Below are 19,076 nucleotides of genomic sequence, written 5' to 3'. Positions count from 1 at the left end.
GAAATTCTTGTTTTAAAAAGTGCTTGTTCCAGTCAAATCTCTGTGTATGTTTGGTATTGAAAGTGTCGTTAAATGGTTTTAATAAAACATACTGTTATGTGTGGCGTATTCTGCAATAACTATAATGTCAAGTAAAATAGTTGAATGAAATCCACAGGATTCAAATCCGGGACCTCTGCGAGTCAGATATAACGCGCTTCCTCTGTGTCTGTCAGGCTTAAATACTGTTCAGCCTATTGAAAGTGATATTATGGGCATCTAACAATTTATAGGTGTATATCGCAGCCGTTTTTTTATTTTTGGTGTTTTCACTTCATATACACTTATATTTGTTAATGCAGCATCAACATCCTATAATGCTAAAACAAGATCCCGGAAAGAGAAAAATAATGCATTTGAATATGAAAATGATTCGATTTCAATGTGAATAAAAATTGAGTGTTAGTGCAGATTCGTTCATACGACACAAGGGCACTATTTTGTTGAACGTATCATTTCGGCTTAAAGGACTGGGTGAGTCATGTAAAATATCGAATATAATATATATTTTTTATAAACAATTAGAAGAAAGATGAGTTGCAGATAATTGGACAGTTACCACATTTTAACTAACTCTTTTGGCCTGTTAATTCTTTTCAGCTCAAATCAACAGTGACAAATGCCCATAATATCACTTTTAAACGCCTTGTAAGAAAATACACGCACTTTAAAAATTATCATTACAATGCATTCCAGACGCTTTACTCTATTAATAAATGTATTTTCTTTACAGCTCAACCGATTTTTACAACTATGCCCCAGATCTGAAAGGTTACTGCAATACATGATTGAATTAATACCTTAATGATCTTGGGAGTAAATATTTCAGTTTTTTGTTTTCAGTTATTCATTTAACATCTCCAGACTTATCAGAAAGTTACAGTCAGGTCCAGCTGTTAAATCTTCATACTAGTATTCAACAACTGACCTGTAAGTGTGATTATGATTCTTTAGTTATGCATACATGCATTGCACTCGACAACACCGTCTTCAAATAGTGATGCTTTTTGGTATTTTATTTCAGATGTACATCGATGATGAAGTTACAATCTGGACAAGATCTGACAGACGCAATTAAGTGAATCGACATTGTGACGGTTGTTTTATCGAAATTATGTTATTAACGGTATATGGTGATTAAAATGTATTTAACAAATTACAACATGCTTGCTCTGTGTAATAATAACGAAATCAAAAGCCATTGCTTCGGTTATCATCGGTTGACTTCAGTTATCCTCGGTTATCATCGGTTGACGTCAGTTATCCTCGGTTATCATCGGTTAACTTCAGTTATCGTCGGTTATCATCATTTATCATCAGTTATAATCACTCTCATCGCATCATCATTGAATATACCACTTGACATAATTCGATAGTAATATAATAATGATTCTTTAAAAAAATATGTATCGGTAATTCACATTTATATTCAACAAACAATGTTTAATAAATACAAACATTCACATTTCAGGCATTAAGCAAACACAAAACGCACTGAATGTTTCTACATGACACTTGATGAATCTTTGGGTAAATATGAGCCTCGTTCTGGGAAAACGTGGCTTAATGCACGTGCGTAAAGTGTCGTCCCAGATAAGCCTGTGCCGGATAAGCGTACATACGCCGTATGCTGCTATATGGTGTTGTACGACGCAGACGGACAAGCGTACATACGCCGTATGCTGCTATATGGTGTTGTACGACGCAGACGGACAAGCGTACATACGCCGTATGCTGCTATATGGTGTTGTATGACGCAGACGGACAAGCGTACATACGCCGTATGCTGCTATATGATGTTGTGCGACGCAGACGGGCAAGCGTACATACGCCGTATGCTGTTATATGGAGTTGTACGACGCAGATTTCTTCTTACACGGACTAATGACGAATAGCGTTCCACTCTGCAACATATACACTCAAAATGTTAATTTAACAACACTTGCAAAATTTTGTTTCGTTTTTATAACGCTCACAAATAATGTAGAGACAATTTTGCAAATCAGTATGGGCTTTACTACGTTAGGAACTGTAACCCGTGACTGCCTGTGTGTATAACTGCAGTAAAATTAAGCAGACGACGAATGCTAGGCTAGGAGCGTCTGCTCTAACCACCGCATCTGCCTGTTTATAGTTCCCACTGGTACACTAAATTTTGTGTATGTATTTAAAAGTATTTAACAGCTTGTAAGACAACGTTGGCCAGTCTAGTGTTGATCATTGAAATCTGTACATATTGGCTGCTTTCAGGGAAAAAGGGGCTTAATGCATGTCAAATAAGATTAGCCTGTGCACACTGATTAACAACACGTCTCGATATGTGCTTTAAGACACACTCTTTATTAATTTGAATTGGTTGTGGTCACTTCAAACTTGCGATATAAAAAGCTATCACATACTTTTGAAAACTGAGTTGCGTCTAAGATTAAAAAACAGCGAAAAACGTCAGTGCCTTCTGCGCCTTGACTTAAAGTTAATTTTGTGCTGTTGTTTTTGTAAGCAAACAAATAATAATATTATGAATCTTTCGGCTCGAAGGTCATATCCATCAAAGTTTTCTTGTCGGTCCCGCGACTTCGAGCCATAAGGAGTCGACTAATAAATTCAAGGGGAATGGGTGGAGCAGAGCGCCGTTGATATTTCTATTAAACGCATGGACGATAAAATACATATTGGGTGTATAACTTTTTTACTAATTCGCCAGGAAGCTCTATACGGCCACCGCTCCTTTAAAGGACGTGGCATCTGCATCATGATGTATAATGATTGATACATGCGACCTCAGGTCATATGATCTCCGGTTCCAGCGACGAACCTTTTTAGTTAGTGCTCACAGTGAAGACCTTTTAGTTGGTCGAACGTCTAATGAAAACAAAAAATACTAGAAGATCATGCTTGAGAGCGGTCTCAAATCATTCGACCCCCTGGTGCCAGTGTGCAACCACGAGGCAACGAATCGGCTCAAATAATTTAGCCTATGAAAACGGGGCTTAATGCAGCCCGCACATGCTTATTAGGTACGACACTTTACGCTTTTATGATATTTTTCGTTCAAATTTAGTCTCTTCTTAGCGAAAATTTTAGCAAAAGGCTAAGCCCCCCGTGCGCATTACAATACCATGCCTCGCTCGTTGTCGTTGTCCGCTTCCCTGAGCAATAGGCAAACAAATCTGTGGACGGTAATCACACAAATAATGAAAATGAACAGGTCGCTTTATTATTTGAATAACCGACGAGTTTCATTCAGATGTTATCAAATTATGAAACTCAATAAATATAATAATATAATCAGGATATTTTTTAGACCGATGATCGGACCTCACACTTGGGCATGTTGGTCCAAAAAAATGTGTTAAACAGTAAAAGCTAAATAACTGTTAACTTCATAGCGACACGATTCAGATGCATGTGCAATACAAAGACAGGACACTTCAATTAAATGACCATTTAATTACTAAATAATTAAACACATACCAGAAAACTAGAACTGTGACTGTCTGAGAAACGATTACATAAAAACAAAACGATAATCAATAGGACAACAACATCTCGAATTTATTAAATTGATGTTGAAACAAAGCATCATATAGCTAACACTCAATTCATTAAGAAGTCGAAATAAAGCGTTAAAAGGATAAACAAACATACAGTCGCCGTGGCGTAGTAGATATGTTGTCCGCCTCGAGATCGGGAGGTCACGTGTTCGATCCCCGCTGTCGAATCGTTCTTTAAATCTCCCCATAGACACCAAGTACTAGTTCTAGTCCGAGGAAATGGACTCAGGAGCGTTTCAAATAAGTTTAAGGCTTTCCATGCAATCGAGCTAAAATAAATAGGTTAGACTAAACTAAACTAAGGCGAATCTACAAAGCGGCTGTGTGTGTCCATCTTTGTTTATCTTTAGCAACATAAAATAGTTCAGTTGTTTGAAATTAATAATATTCTTATAGCTAGTTACTATTCAAAGGTTATGATGTACCAAAACACCGATACTCACAAGTATTTCAGATAGAAATATCGTCACAAGATGACCTACGTGAGCCAGTAACCGTAAAATCTATTCCGTAGTGAAGTTATACGACCCCTTGCTTGTCAATTTGTTTTTCTTGGTATATCATATTACGTTCTTGATGGATCATTATATTAAGTACCTTATATTGGATAGTTTGAATGCGTATGTTATTAGCAAATTGTATGATGTTGGTCATTAAAACTTAAATGGTCGAACATCTGGATTAAAAAATATGAGCCGCGCCATGGGAAAACCGGGTTTAATGCATGTGCGTTGTGGTCCAAGATTGGCCTGTTCAATTCGAAACTATCCGCTTGTATGGCATTTTTCAAGGGAATTATCGTTTAAATTATCAGCCAGTCTATGTGGAAAATGTCGTTTCAGATTAGCCTTTGCTGTTCGACACTTTCTACTTGTATGGTACTTTTGTTTTAAGGAATTATCCTTAAAAAGAAGCCACCCGTTTATGTGGAAAGTGTCGTTCCTGATTAGCCTTTGTGGATTGGGCAGGTTAATCTGGGATGACATTTTATGAACATGCATTAATGCTAATCTGGGACGACATTTTACAATCATGCATTAAGCCCAGATTTCATATTTTATCTTTATATAGGATTATATTCCATGAACTTTTCTCATTAGCACAGTATTTAGTTTTGGCCTATTTTTTACCATTTCTGTTTAGAAGCAAAGTGAAAATGACTACATGCGAACAGCATAAAACCAGAACAGCATACACTTAAAGGGATCTTTTCAAGTTTTGGTAAATTGACAAAATTGAAAAAAGTTGTTTCAGATTCGCAAATTTTCGTTTTAGTTATGATATTTGTGAGGAAACAGTAATGCTGAACATTTACCATGGTCTAATATAGCCATTATATGCATCTTTTGACGATTTAAAAACCTGAAATTATTAAGCGTTGCAACGCGAACCGATTTAATAATTTGGAGAGTTCTGTTATTGTCGTGTAATTTTGTGAAACTACTAAGATTGCTTATATAAAGTACAAAATACATCTCTCATACATACTTGGCAGGATGGCCGAGCGGTCTAATTGGTTTTTACTCCAGGACTCCGGGGGTCACTGGTTCGAGCCCTGCTGAAGGCTTCTTTTTGCATGTTTTTATTTTATTCTTGTTTTTTTTTACTGGAGCTTTTTAGATCCAATGTTTACATTTATCAATATAAAGCATTTAATGAAAAACTTCAAAACATGCCAAAATCTGTGAAAAGGCCCCTTTAAATCGTCTCGTTCGTTTGATTAATAACTGAACTTCTTGAACGAGCTTAAAATTTTCTTCCTAGGTCACTCATGTATGCCAAACATGAGTTTTTATGCACTAATTGGATGAAATATACTCGTGTTTATAAACATTTGCACACGTACGTCCTGATAACGCAAACATTTAAAGAAACAATGGTCCACATCTTCGGTGTGGTATCATCAATATTGATTCTTTAATGAGATAATAATCGTATTAGATATGATCTGGTGACCTAGTTTTTGGATGCACGTGACCCAGATTCGCACTCATTCTAGATATCGTCAATATAAGTATTCGGAGAACGTTGACTGCAGATCGATTTATAAAAGAAGCCTCTGCAGTGAAAACAAGTTTTTTTCTAAGATTTGACCTTTAGTTCTAGTTTTTTGACACATGCGACACAGATTCTAACCGTCGTCAAGATATTTTCAACATAAACATTCTGAGAAAGCTTACATTTTACAGTATTCACTATGGATGCTAGTTGAGCTCAACACTGATAAAATGTAACAATAACTTTTCAGCTTTAAGCCAAAACTTATCAAGTGTAATCTAGTTGGAAAGAATTTAATAATGATAAACATATACACATTTGTTTAAGTGACATTTTTTGCAGATCATGTACTTTTAATAGTCACAATTACAAAACTTGTAGCACAGTATGGTCATACCTGATGAATTTAATAACGCACATACACTATTCACCTTATCTTATAATCGATTATATAAAAATATATTTATCCAATGTTTATTACTTATAACGCACATACACTTTTTACCTTATCTTATAATTGATTATATAAAAATATATTTATCCAATGTTTATTACACAAAATTCATGAGTGACTTACGGGTGCAGATAGTGAGAACTAATTTAAAATACTTAAAGTAAATGACTTGACATGTTCAGAGGAACACAACACCTATTCAACAAGGAGACAACATTGTATTTGTTTGTTTAAGGATATAACATATCTAGAATACAAATAGAGACAATAGCAGTTTTGACATTTTTAAGTACATTACATCATTATCCCTTGACTTTTAATTGACTTATTTCCAATAACCAATTTTAATTTGTATTTTTTATATAAGAATAGATAATTTAGAATAGATAACTTAAGATATTTTTACAAAACAATGAAACATATTTTCAAGAAGTTCAATTTCAAGAGTGCTTTTAATATTATTAAATGAAAAACATGGCATATAACAAGGTTTTTCAATTTAAAGCATGGTTTTCTGTTTACCACAAGCCCACAGCAGTCATTTGATATACATCTGTACTACATTTTTGTGTATATATAAGTTTCATAAAGTAAATTACACAAGCGTTGCATCTTAAAGATTGAACAAAAATGAAAATGATTTGAACATATGCATGAAAACAGTGAAATAGTTTAACTGATTGAACAACAATACAGTATTTATTTACACTGACAATTCATTTGTTTTTCATTTTTTATATAAAAATGGCAAAATGTAAAACGCATAGTCAACACGAATTTCATCAGGCTATTAGCACATTTAAGCACATCAAAATATGTTCTGGTAAATGGGGATCTACATTATATACATATAAAGCACAGACATATTATGTCCGTATGCAAACACCTACACTTGATGAGCAATTGATCACCTTTGTAATAACTTTGTAATCAAACGACTGAACTATATTTTCATAGTATTTTTATTTGAAATCACAACACACTTTCAATGCATAATAATATTCTTTTTCCACTTGAATATTCTTAATCAGAATGCAAGAAATCAGCACAAACACATCAATAAAATAAACATGTAAGTCTCTTCAAGTCATATAAACTTAAATATTTGATAACAAATTAAGAGTACAAGGCATAACACAATCAATAAATAAATCAAAACTAATGTCAACAACCAAACTATCTGATCTTAAGATATTTTCTGGTGTTTTTTAATTGGGAGATTTCTGGAAACTGGCCGCAGTGAATGCACTCCATTACCAGCTTATGTGGCCATGTCAACGTGTAACAAATTGTAACATAACTCGTAAATTGTCACATTCACTTATCAGCTGCACGTTCATAAAATATACTATAAAAAGTACAGCAAGTACAATGTATAGATTTATCATTAAAATATACACATTTCTGAAGAGACATTTTGTGTCAAAAATTCACTTATAATCGTCATAATTACATGTTATTTTTTATTCTACAAATTCCATTAGACTAATTGTCGAGTATATCATGTAAATAATTTGATTTTCTCTATGAATTTACTTGTTATGTTGAGATGTGAACACATTAATTTTCTTACAAGGGAGACTGTGTTTTTATTTTTGAAGCAAACAACATTGCTCTAACCTGAGAACAAAAAGAGACAACTGCACTACTTAACAATTGCCAGCATATTACATCACTCTGCCTTGATTTGTAACTGACTGATTTGTTGCAGTTGCTCTATATATCAATTGCACAATTTACCTATATACAGAGATCCAACATTTATTGTTGGTAAAGTTACTGAGTGATTGAGAGGATGAAAATTTGGACTTGTAAATGTGTATATACACGATATAAAACATAAAAAACTATTATGTTCAAAAACAAATGTCAACACTTATGAGCATGTAAGTACATGTATATTAAATATCAACACAAAATTGGCAAAATCAAACATAACTTTGACATCAGTCATGATTTTTCATAATTCTTTTAATAATTCATTTTTAAATACTCAGTTTCAAAACATTGAAAGCTTTCCAAATAAAGAGGCATTATCTTATAATTTAACAAACCATATCAAGTCAAATAAATAAGGTAGTAGTAGTACATACAGAATTGACAATTGAAAGAAGATTAAATGATTTTGTCTTTATTTAATGAATATTCATTTCGAATAGTGCCATACTTAACACGATTCTTGATAATACTTCTATATTGCATGTAACAACAGAAAACTGAAACTTGTTTTTTACATGAATATAATCCAATACATATTTTGTATATAATGTTACCAGCATAATTTAAACAGCTTTCAATTTTCTTAAGCTCAACGTATGAAATAATGTCTTAAGTACAATTTAATTTTCATGCATTTATCATTATCAGGTGCAAGTTTCATAAGTAATTGATAGACGTGCTATATTTGTGCTTAAAGTAATAATTAACATTCACGCCTTAATCAAATATCCTTTATATCATTATATTTAACTATATTTAACAAAAATATTCAATGTTTAATGAATGACACCATCAAAATTCAAAGTCCCCAAAGACATGACATATTGTTTTGCTTTGAACACATCTTTGCTGGTCACATTAATTTATGGTTTCCCCTTAAATTGTTGTGCTTTGTCATTCTGCCATTTCATTCTGAACAAGGTCATTTTTTCGCCCGTTACAAAGTTCAAAGATGAGATCTGTCAGAGTTTGTGCTTAACATACCATGAGGAATGTAGAGAATATCTATCTTAAACAGTATTTATCTCTGAGCTCCTAGTTTTGACTGGGGTCATACGGTAACAACTGCTGCAACTGGCTGTGTTGCTGATTGTCTCTGAGCTCCTAGTTGTAACTGGGGTCAATTTGGTAACAACTGCTGCAACTGGCTGTGTTGCTGATTGTCTCTGAGCTCCTAGTTTTGACTGGGGTCAATATGGTAACAACTGCTGCAACTGGCTGTGTTGCTGATTGTCTCTGAGATCTTAGTTTTGACTGGGGTCATACGGTAACAACTGCTGCAACTGGCTGTGTTATCTCTGAGCTCTTAGTTTTGACTGGGGTCAATATGGTAACAACTGCTTCAACTTGCTGTGTTGCTGATTGTGTCTGAGCTCTTAGTTTTGACTGGGGTCATACGGTAACAACTGTCTCTGAGCTCCTAGTTTTGACTGGGGTCATACGGTAACAACTGCTGCAACTGGCTGTGTTGCTGATTGTCTCTGAGCTCCTAGTTTTGACTGGGGTCATACGGTAACAACTGCTGCAACTGGCTGTGTTGCTGATTGTCTCTGAGCTCTTATTTTTGACTGGGGTCATACGGTAACAACTGCTGCAACTCGCTGTGTTGCTGATTGTCTCTGAGCTCCTAGTTTTGACTGGGGTCAATATGGTAACAACTGCTGCAACTGGCTGTGTTGCTGATTGTCTCTGAGCTCCTAGTTTTGACGGGGGTCAATATGGTAACAACTGCTGCAACTGGCTGTGTTTATCTATCTTAAACAGCATTTATCTCTGAGCTCTTAGTTTTGACTGGGGTCAATATGGTAACAACTGCTGCTCCTAGTTTTGACTGGGGTCAATATGGTAACAACTGCTGCTCCTAGTTTTGACTAGGGTCAATATGGTAACAACTGCTTCAACTGGCTGTGTTGATCTATCTCTGAGCTCCTAGTTTTGACTGGGGTCAATATGGTAACAACTGCTGCAACTGGCTGTGTTGCTGATTGTTTCTGAGCTCTTAGTTTTGACTGGGGTCAATTTGGTAACAACTGCTGCAACTGGCTGTGTTGCTGATTGTCTCTGTGCTCCTAGTTTTGACTGGGGTCAATACGGTAACAACTGCTGCAACTGGCTGTGTTGCCTGACCATGAGGAATGTAGAGAATATCTATCTTAAACAGTATTTATCTCTGAGCTCCTAGTTTTGACTGGGGTCAATATGGTAACAACTGCTGCAACTGGCTGTGTTGCTGATTGTCTCTGAGCTCCTAGTTTTGACTGGGGTAAATTTGGTAACAACTGCTGCAACTGGCTGTGTTGCTGATTGTTTCTGAGCTCCTAGTTTTGACTGGGGTCAATATGGTAACAACTGCTGCAACTGGCTGTGTTGCTGATTGTCTCTGAGCTCCTAGTTTTGACTGGGGTCAATTTGGTAACAACTGCTGCAACTGGCTGTGTTGCTGATTGTCTCTGAGCTCTTAGTTTTGACTGGGGTCAATATGGTAACAACTGCTGCAACTGGCTGTGTTGCTGATTGTCTCTGTGCTCCTAGTTTTGACTGGGGTCAATACGGTAACAACTGCTGCAACTGGCTGTGTTGCCTGACCATGAGGAATGTAGAGAATATCTATCTTAAACAGTATTTATCTCTGAGCTCCTAGTTTTGACTGGGGTCAATATGGTAACAACTGCTGCAAATGGCTGTGTTGCTGATTGTCTCTGAGCTCCTAGTTTTGACTGGGGTCAATTTGTTAACAACTGCTGCAACTGGCTGTGTTGCTGATTGTCTCTGAGCTCTTAGTTTTGACTAGTTTCAATACGGTAACAACTGCTGCAACTGGCTGTGTTGCCTGACCATGAGGAATGTAGAGAATATCTATCTTAAACAGTATTTATCTCTGAGCTCGTAGTTTTGACTGGGGTCCATACGGTAACAACTGCTGCAACTGGCTGTGTTATCTCTGAGCTCCTAGTTTTGACTGGGGTCATACGGTAACAACTGCTGCAACTGGCTGAGTTGCTGAATGACAAGTTTTATTTCGTCAATTGGCGTCTGCAAAAAAAGAACAACGTGATACTGTAAATGTGTTTCCGTCTATTTTTGATACCAAACGAAAAACAAAACTTGCATAGGGTGTTACGACTTATATGACATGAATCCATAGATGAAACGATGGCTCGATTGGTCAATGTGGATTTGAGTGCTACTTAAAAGTACCCCGGGTACTCTTCAAGTATACTACAATATACCCCGGGTACAGAAAATACGCTTAAATGCACCCAGCCAATATTTCACTGTACTCGAGGTTTACTCCTACCCAAAATCCGATGTGATATAACGCGCTAACGAATTACGAAACTAAATTATCTTTGAAAAAAAACTGACTCAACATTCTTTGAGAGTATGAGTTTCGATTATACTGGGGCAATTTTACAGAACACTGATATAAATATGAACATACTAACTAACTTGAGAAAATGATCAAACAACGGCCAATTTAGCGTTAGTATTCCTGGGTACATTTTCCATACCCTGGGTACATTGTAGTATGTTTAAGAGTACCCGGGGTACTTTTAAGTAGTACCCGGGCTGACAAAGACCAATCAAGCAAAATGATGGACCTGGGACTATTGATACAATAATAATTAATAATAATTATTTTAGATAAAGTATAACCTCTTTATTACCAAATAATTTGGACTGGGTTTTTATAAAGATCCTTTTTATTATCAAATACTACCTCATCAATAATGACAATAAGCAAAGGCCTACTAGACGATAGTCCCAAAAACATGAATTCAGCGAGAGTTTTTCTGAGAAAACTCAGATGATTTTTATGAAGTAAGAAAATGGTTTGGCCATCATGAACCCACATTCCAATTTTGTGTCAAAACTCTACTACTTATGTCAAAGGAAACATGAATCCAAATAAACAAGAAGGAAATTTCACATGATAATAAATATATTTGGTTTCATCACACAAGAAGCAATACTTTTCGAGGTTCGAGGTTATACTAGAACGTACAGCTGGATGGATGTATCGACGAACAAGGGTCAATCTACATGCACCCACCCATCTCTGAATTCAGGGGCTTGCCAAAATAAGCACATCGCTTGAAAACTCACCCGTAGACTGAGGGTCCTGCTTCAGGGGGATGCTTAATGAGCTGTGACTACAAATGCTTCCAGAACAATCTCAATGCTTTGCTATCCGGGTTTCCTGGAAATAAAGTAAATCATGAGCAAAATGAAACAACAAAACTGAAGACAACACTAGCTTTTTCAAGGATAAAAAACTGGCTCAACCCGGTAACATAATTGTGAGTGTCTTAATAAGATATAAACTTTCATATAAACGAGCACACATATTTTAACTAAAGCTTGCCTTGTGCCCACGATGTTACAGAGCTGGGTAACCACTTGAAACTGTGTACACGTTCAATGAAATAAAATTAAACTATGTAGTTGTTATAAATTACTTTCATTTGGTTTTAAGACCAAATTTTATTTCAATGGTGTTTATACAAAATACAAATATCAAGTGGTGTGTAAGAAAGACCAGGGTTATATATAAATTGTTCTAGAACACTTTTTGAACATTCACCAATTGCAACAGATTTTGCTTTTATGGTTAAGTATAAGAACAAGAACAGCTTTTCTAAAATATTGTTTTTTGTAAAGGTGAAGGGACCTATCTCAATACTTCATCAAACAGAAGGAGGGATGGGTGGAGAGGGTGTATAGTGTGAAGATGTGGTCTTTTATTACATTATCTTTCAAAAATGAAAAAAAAGTTACATAACTTGCCTACACAGTCCCCTTATGATAGTGAGCATGTGTTCCAAGTGCGAAATCAATAGCCATGATGCTTAAGAAGTAAAGTGCACCAAATCACTAAACTTAACCAAATTTTCAATGTTCTAAGTATAAAAGGGGCAATAATTCTGTCAAAATGCCAGTCAGAGTTAAATAACTTTGCCTGCACAGTTCCCTTATGGTAGTTAGTAATTGATGCAAGTATGAAAGCAATAGCGTTGATACATTAGAAATAAAGTGGACATAAACACAAAACTTAACCTAAATATCACTTTTCTAAGTATAAAAGGGCACATAATTATGTCAAACTGGCCAGCCAGAGTTATCTCACTTTGCTTGCCCAGTCCCCTCATGATACATTTAGTAAGTAAGTGTACCAAGTTTGAATGCAATAGCTTTGATACTTTATAGAAAAGTTGAACTTAACACAAAACTGTTTATTGCAACAAACATGTGCTCAAAATGGTTCCGGAATATATGCCCTTACTAGACAGGGCTATACTTCTAATAGGGGTCGCATGAAACAACAGTTATAATATGCACACCCTAGTTGTATTGAATTCTGTCAAACTGACACCTGTTTGTTAATTAAAAACTCTATTAATATGGGCATTGGTCATAAATCTGAGACATGGGTGGGTGCGCGGAAATGATATCTCCTTAAAATAAATGATTCCACAGTTTGACGTCATTGAAAGGTTGCGTTAAAAACGTAAAACTTTATGTTTTAATTATGATTGGGTGGACAAAACTAGTCATAATGTGTGCATCTTATCAATAAATTTAATATGATTTATAACAAACACATGTTTTGTGGATATTCTTCTGACATATTATTATTTTAATACTTGCGTTTATATATTACTCTAGGGAAAAACATAACATCTTTCATTTGTCATGGAAACCAATTATTAGTTTCAACAACATAAATCGGTACTCAAATAAAAATATATAATGCGTACGTTAAAACGACTAAAACCCATACTTACAAGAGTAGGTAAGCTGCTTGAAATTATCACATGGTTTCTTGGCTTCCTCAATTGCATGGTTTCTCCTTGCAGACTTTGATGCCACATTATGCAGTCAACTTGTTACTGCAAATGGCAAAACAACATTTTAACAGATAACGTTAAAAGATTATTTCTTAGCTGTAATCAAATCCCTTATCAGTCAATAAGACACTAGTTTTTCTGCACATATTCTGCCAAACAGAGAAAGAGTATGCAATTTTTAAAGGAACGTTTTTGGTTGTTTTTGCTAATGCCCTGTGTTCGAGTCCCTTTATTTACAGATAAAGATGGAATATTATTACATAAATGGTTTAAAAGTGTGCAATATATTTAACAATTATTATTCAAACGAAAACTAATACAGTTCTCTTGGATAATATAAATACATATAAAACAAAGATATGCTTGTATATTTAAAAAAAGCCTACTTTAAATAATCATTGAATTAAAAGCAGCCAAGCATATCACAATACCATACATATGTAATGCAATATATTGGTTATAATTTGGTAGTTACCGGTAAATCTGTTTTTATGTGTTGGCGTATTAATTTCTTTTAGTTATGTCACTGACTTATGTCAGTCAACTTTCTCACAACATATTTGAACAAGTCTCTTTACAATCTTACACTTTCTTACTTCCATGACATCCATCCAGCCCATATGACCATAACATGACCCACAGGTCAGTACAGGGGCAGGGTGCAGGCCATCCTTAACATGACCCACAGGTCAGTACAGGGGCAGGGTGCGGGCCATGACCACACAGGTCAGTACAGGGGCAGGGTGCGGGCCATGACCCACCGGGTCCATTACAGGGGGGCAGAGTGCGGGCCATGACCCACAGTCAGTACAGGGGCAGGGTGCGGGCCATGACCCCACCGGTCAGTACAGGGGAAGAGTGCGGGCCATGACCCCCGGTCAGTACAGGGCAGGTGCGGGCCATGACCCACAGGGTGCGGCCATGACCAACTGTTAGACCAGGGCAGGGTTGCGGGCCATTACCCACAGGTCAGTACAGGGGTAGGGTGCGGGCCATCCTTAACATGATTAGAAGAGGCAGAGTGCAATAAAAATAAAACATAAAAAAGCAAATTTGAATATAGCAATATGCTAAAATATATTCTTAAACAAAACAAACTAGTTAATATTAAATGGTTGAGAATATACTAACCATACAGACATATTTGCATTCATACCTCTCGTATTTTAATGCATATGCACACTGTTGTTGATGTTTACTATACGACTGCTGCTGAAACTGTTTTTGCTGCTGTGCTGACGTGGCTTGGTTGCTAGGATTCCGCTTGACACTGAACAACGGCCACTGAAAAATAAGTTATATTGATAATTTGTTATAATGTAATCAAAGATGACAAGTGGTGCAAGGGATTTAATGTTTTCGTTGTTTTTATACACAAATACACAAATATTAACACACTTCTGTGCACAATATTAGTTAACTCCCTGAATAAAATATAAGTAACACAGCCACTGAATTCCATGTATGGTGAGATACAGAAACAGTAAATTAATATTATGCAAGAGAGTTACTTGGCCAATGATAAGTTAGAGCTTTGTCACAAAATGATAACTAAACTCAACCCAGACTTCATGGGGCTCACATGATTGAAGTTTCATCTGATTCCCTTTAGAAATGTAGACATATACATATGTGGTGAGGTAAAACTATGTTTACATAAAATGCAGACGAAACGCCCCTCTAACAGACCAACTTACAGAACATTGACTCCCATATAACCTCTGCATGGTTTGTGGGATTTAATACTCATTGTATTCACATCTCCACCTTGCAGGTCATGTTTTTATAATATTACTGTGAGATTGGAATGTTAATAGATAATAGATTATAGACTGAGGCTGCTGCTTGAGCCCAGATTGGTACCAATTTGACCTTCGGCATGGAAGCCCCTTTCTCTAAAGGGTCACGCTTGGCACAGTTAAACAGTTCATTAGATGGTCGTGATTTTCAGGGTACTGTTCCATGTTGATTGACAAGTTGTCCTGTAAAATAAAATATCAACAAACTTAACTCCAGTAGCATCAGCAGAGATAATTCTATTCATCACTTAGAATGTCCTTTACTTAAGGCAAGTAACCATGTGACAAAATTAGACATATGATATAAATTATACAAAGCATTACACAGTTTTTGTAACATGAGCAGCAAACTTAAGTGTATGAACTATCATGAAACTTACGCCAATTGCATAATTCTGGTGGCATTAATGCTTAGTCGAGTCGCAACTTTTCCGACATTTCACACACAAAAATGAAGAACGATAAAACCAACAAAATACTCCCGGTTAGAAGTCTGGTTTACATTGATTGTGTGTACAATGTTCGATATGTTTAACGGTCTGGTTCACATTGATCGTGTGTACAATGTTAGATATGTTTAACGGTCTATGTTCTTCATTAACAAGAAATGCGATCTGGCTGGTTACTAAACTTGTAAAAGATATTATGCCCAAAACAATATTGAACATTGACAGTTTGACACATAAAAAAATCAATGTTCCTTTATAGCAAATCCAAAATTTGATCCTAGATTTGGTGCTGGTATATAGATCAAGATACACTTGCTCTTTTTTTGTTTTGGTTGTGAATCAATATATTCCACGCATGTGCATGCCCATGTAAGTTCCCTATGAATAGATATTGGTTGCGGAAAATAAAATTGGAAGATATGTGCCAACATATTTAAAAACGAGCATTTTGTATCTCATTAAATCTATGTGTGCATGGGACGTTCCCTTGTTGGTTAATCACTGAACATACACAAATCCCCTTATATGTAAACCTTTTTTCTAATCAATCAAACTGTTTCATAATTTAAAAGCTCAATGGTCCTTCATGGACAAGATCTGATGTGGAATTGGTGTAATGGAAAAAAGTGCCTGAAATGCTCACCTCAATTCAAGGTAACCTACTGTAAAGACATGGACCTTGTGACATACTTTGACTTCACTTTAAACATTTCTGATTAACTTTCATAATTGGATTGGCATAAATCTGGCCTATAGAGTGATAACCAAGTTTGTTTCAAGGTTTGAACTGGTGACCTAGTTTTTGGAAGCAATGTGACAGATTCAAACTTAACCTATAACATATCAAGATAATCATTTTGACCATGTTTGAGTCATGATTGAGTCACAAAAATTGAGATGTGAGACCTAGTGTATTGTTACACAAGTGGCCTTGATTTAAACTCAGGCTAAATATTGTCAAAATAAGTTTTTGCCTTGATAATGCCAGAACATTTTGACCCAGTTTTATCAAGGTTCAATAACATTCAGGCCTTTAGATTCTTAAACAAGCTGACAGTTGAAGCAGCACACAGCACTCTCAATGCCATAGGGTGATCACAATTACTTCTCGGGGGAATATACATATGGAAATTCCTGATGCACTCAATACACAAGCTATGGACACTTGTATTTACGTGTGATTTTATAAACCATTAAAATTATAATCCAATAGTTCATAATTATAATTAGTCTCTAAACTAGATGTTCGGATCTCCACAAAACAAAACAACATTTATGCAAAGCTACAAACATCAGTGACCCCTCTTAGGTATCAATTTTTTTTTATAAACATACTTACATTTAAAATGGAACCTCACTTTGAAAGAGTTAACAATTTAGATATATTGGAACCTGCTGAAAAAGTGTGTGTTTTCCATGTTATTCTGTGTTTTAATAAAGCTCTGGATTCCTAATCAAGTCTGAATGTCAGGGATTAGCGTGAAACTGTTGCATCTTCTTCGAATGTCAAAATAGTAAATAAGGTTGTTGATGAACCCTTGAAATGAAATAATTTGTACTGGTCTTCTTAATTGAAGAGCAGAAACCCCAAATCGCATTGAGTTTTTAACTATTGGTAAAGCCAGGGTCTTCAGAATGCTTTACCAAAGTTACCCGTTTTCCATGGCAACGGGACTTACCGATTAGGATGTTGTGGCTGAGTTGTATTTGGGGAACCTGTGAGTATAAGGCCTCTGTAAACAAAAAAAGATCTCAGGGCATCCGAAATGTTGTCCCTGTAAACCAAATAATTCAATGCATTCTGAAATGGCATTAGTTATATTTATTTAATCAATTTTGTTTGAGTTAAAAAAATAAGAAGAAATACATTAACTTGAAGACTTCTGTAGAAAAGAGATACACAATTAAACACTAGATACTATACTTCTATATGCTGTACACTTGATACAAACCTAGCCTACTAAATAATTGTTTATCCCCTTTCTAAAAATATTTATTAAGTTACGTGTAACTCAAAAAAGTGGGACGGACATAAGGACGGATTTAAGGAAGGGCAGACGAATAACGACAAGAACAAATATTTACGCCCCTCTCCTGCGCCCTTTCAAGGCAATACAAATTGGCGGCTATTATAATATTACAATATCATAAAACTGCAGCTATAATATAGTTTAATCAATATATAAAAACGCACACACTATTTAAATTGAAATTTGGAGTAAAAACTCATCACACATTATACATGATAATTACCAATGTACCTTGCAGATAAAGTAATCTTGGCCCCTGGGTAAACAGTCTGGAGCCACAGGTCTAGAGACGCTGCACACTTCGGTAGAACTCATTGAGCATTTGCCTCACGGTACTTGGGCAGGAAGTGTCCCTTGGCGTCCCGGTCCAGCTGACCAGAGAGCCTTTTTTTCAGCTGTTAAAGATTCACATGCATAATCAGTGCATCGGGTCCTGTAGGAACCGGCTCTTAAAACAGATTCCAAGAATTTAAATAAATATCGAAAAATAATGAAGACATAATTTTATAATGTACTGAAAGCATTTAAATAATTGTTTTACTAAAATGAATAGAAAAGTTTTCATGCATGGAGAAACTTTTGGTTCAGGAGCTGATTTCGGCCGCAAAATAGACAAACTATGCCCTGACATATTTAATTAAAACTTATATTAAATCATTGTTATTTGCATTCATTTACCAAGTTTGATCAATATAAAGACACAGAATTCCCATTTGATGCTATGAACTTTTCCTCAATCAGGCAGACACGGAAAATACTGATGTAAAGTGAACTATATGAGCCGCATTCTGGGAAACAATGGACTTAATGTATGTGCAGTCTGCAGGCTAATCTGGGATGACAATTTAATAGGACTTAATTTATGTGCAAGTCTGCACAGCTTATCTGGGATGACAATTTAATAGGACTTAATGTAATGGCAGTCTGCACAGGATATCTGGGATGACACTTTAAGCACATACATGAAGCCCCGTAACCAGAGCACTGCAACTGCTCAGATACTACTTAATGTTCTGTTTGCTGCTGCTGGGACTGGGCCATAGACCATAGATGGACAAGTCCTGACGCTGAATTCGCCACCCCAAACCTGAGAATGCCATAACACTGTTTGTTGTGAATGGCGTCAATCGCATACTGCTCTCCAGCCTAAGTGTTGCATTATTCGAGAACAACATATCGAGGTCA

At 35.8% G+C, this 19,076-nt stretch overlaps 3 long non-coding RNA genes across 3 annotated transcripts; 1 reads left to right on the top strand and 2 right to left on the bottom strand.

Moving 5' to 3' along the window:
• The first annotated feature begins 777 nt into the window (after positions 1 to 777).
• LOC127843045 (uncharacterized) lies at positions 778 to 1,201 on the top strand. The gene is made up of 2 exons (XR_008032063.1): positions 778 to 969; positions 1,064 to 1,201. It is a non-coding gene; the product is annotated as an uncharacterized LOC127843045 (long non-coding RNA).
• Positions 1,202 to 6,051: 4,850 nt separating this feature from the next.
• Positions 6,052 to 13,655, bottom strand: LOC127843035 (uncharacterized). The gene is made up of 3 exons (XR_008032053.1): positions 13,551 to 13,655; positions 11,872 to 11,965; positions 6,052 to 10,797 (listed from the first exon to the last, which is right to left on the bottom strand). It is a non-coding gene; the product is annotated as an uncharacterized LOC127843035 (long non-coding RNA).
• A 1,095-nt stretch (positions 13,656 to 14,750) lies between these two features.
• Positions 14,751 to 18,196, bottom strand: LOC127843039 (uncharacterized). Its single transcript, XR_008032057.1, has 4 exons — positions 18,123 to 18,196; positions 17,541 to 17,594; positions 15,477 to 15,595; positions 14,751 to 14,897 (listed from the first exon to the last, which is right to left on the bottom strand). It is a non-coding gene; the product is annotated as an uncharacterized LOC127843039 (long non-coding RNA).
• Between the last annotated feature and the right edge of the window lie 880 nt (positions 18,197 to 19,076).

This window comes from Dreissena polymorpha, chromosome 8, assembly GCF_020536995.1.
Source record: "Dreissena polymorpha isolate Duluth1 chromosome 8, UMN_Dpol_1.0, whole genome shotgun sequence".
Taxonomy (NCBI): domain Eukaryota; kingdom Metazoa; phylum Mollusca; class Bivalvia; order Myida; family Dreissenidae; genus Dreissena; species Dreissena polymorpha.
This window is presented reverse-complemented; position numbering and strand designations above follow the sequence as displayed.